Source organism: Lactuca saligna, chromosome 8, assembly GCF_052625555.1.
Source record: "Lactuca saligna cultivar CGN05327 chromosome 8, ASM5262555v1, whole genome shotgun sequence".
NCBI classification, from domain to species: domain Eukaryota; kingdom Viridiplantae; phylum Streptophyta; class Magnoliopsida; order Asterales; family Asteraceae; genus Lactuca; species Lactuca saligna.
The window spans coordinates 165,357,296-165,359,363 of record NC_136424.1 but is presented as its reverse complement, the minus strand read 5'-3'; the positions used below and the strand labels follow the sequence as shown (position 1 = coordinate 165,359,363).

The 2,068-nt window shown below is 29.9% G+C and overlaps 1 non-coding gene across 1 annotated transcript; it reads right to left on the bottom strand.

The window, feature by feature from the left end:
- Positions 1–718: 718 nt before the first annotated feature.
- LOC145013767 (U6 spliceosomal RNA) lies at positions 719–821 on the bottom strand. Its single transcript, XR_013665286.1, has one exon. It is a non-coding gene; the product is annotated as a U6 spliceosomal RNA (small nuclear RNA).
- Positions 822–2,068: the final 1,247 nt, after the last annotated feature.

Genomic DNA, 2,068 nt, shown 5'->3' with positions numbered 1-2,068 from the left:
ACAGACAAACTGGAAACCTGATTACCCTCCTAAGTCATTAACCCTAATTATTTAGAAAACATGCTTACTAATCAATGTGACTGACTTGTTTGACTGAAAATAGTTGCTTCCATTTAAACTTATCTCACAAACCTTCCAGAACTTCTAAGTCCAAAAACTCATATGATTGATGATCTTCATTACATAAATATGCAACATTTTATCAATAACTTCTTTTTTGTCATTTAAACGTTTACATGAACACATCCATATGTACAAACAATCTCACTTTGATACCTCCCATCAATGTCTACATTTGATAATGCATGGAAATGTAAAACGAACATGGGCTTGCATAGGATGCATATTATCAATTATTTTATAAAAACAAAACCACAATATGAACTAAAAAACTGAAGTTGCAAAATGAATAAAAAATCAGCACATAAACAAACACATATAGAATATATAGAACACATAAATGGAAGTTTATAAAGCATGAAACTTAATGACAAGAAAAGTAAAAAACTTAAAGGAGACTTTATAGAAAGAAAGATCATCCTTACTTGCGACAAATGGTTGAAGACATCAACAAGACGATCAATCTGACCATGGAATCCACATGTTGTCTGATCATGACTTCAGTAGATGAACTACTGAAACGTAAGAATTGCAATTAAACTTTATTAGCATTTGAAAAGGGAATTATGGTTCCAGAGAAAACGAAGAAGGGTTTAATTTTTTTTTGGACCATTTTTTGATTTGTACGTGTCATTCTTGTGCAGGGGCCATGCTAATCTTCTCTGTATCGTTCCAGTTTTATCGGATGTCCCCAAAGGGATGAATATAGATGAAGAGTTTCGCCATATAGAGGAGTAGCATGTTATATAGGACGAGGCGAGTTCTAAATGAAATAGTTTACTGTTCATGGTCATATATTCTCAACGTCTTTAAAATTAGGGTTAATGACTTAGGAGGGTAATTAGGTTTCCAGTTTGTCCGTATTAGGCCATTAAGGTTTTTTTTGTGCGTATTAGACCAATATGGTTGTTATTACCGTTTACAAATAGTCATTTGTACTGGTTAAAACCTGTAAAATGACTATTTCTAAACGCTAATAACAGCCATATTGATCTAATACGCACAAAAAAAACCTTAGTGACCTAATACGGACAAACTGAAAACCTAATTACCCTCCTAAGTCATTATCCCCTTATATATATATTGTAAAGTAACAAGTGGAAAACGAACTCTGTTACAATGTAAACTAACAAGTGAAAGATATGTATATATATATATAATATATATATATATATATATATATATATATATATATATATATATATATATATATATATATATATATCAAGGTTGTAAAAACGCTCGACGTTAGCTAGTCTGTGGACTGGAGTCAAGAGATTAATCGGGGACCATTAATTGTTAATTTATTAAATTTTAAAAAATTAAATATGATTAATATAATATCAAGGTTCGTAAATAGCACTAATAAGATAACAAAATAGGTTAATATGATTAATACAACACTAATCATGCCTCAAATAGTTTCCATCTAAATAAAACTTCTTCAAAATGTTAAAATTTCATCGTTTTATAATGTTTCACTCATTATGTATGTAGAGATTAATCGCTAGGCGCCCTCTAATCGGTCGAGTAGCGCCTAGGGATTAATGTAGACCTAGTCAGGATTTTTACAACAGTGATATATATATATATATATATATATATATATATATATATATATATATATATATATATATATATATATTGTAAAGTAACAACCGAACTCTGTTACCATGTAAACTAACAAGTGAAAGATATATAATGGTTAGAGTTTCGTATTATTTATCAAAGAGAAATACAAATACAATGAAATATATAAAGTGGCTAATTAGGATTTCTTAGCTAAAAGGCCAAACATAAACCCAATACAAGATAAAGTCCAAACTTTTATTAGGCTAACACCCCCCTCAAACTCACAATGCAACAACAATAAGCATTGCGAGTTTGTCAGACAGAAAATGAAATTGAGGAGCAGTCAATGGTTTTGTAAGAATATCATCAATCTGCA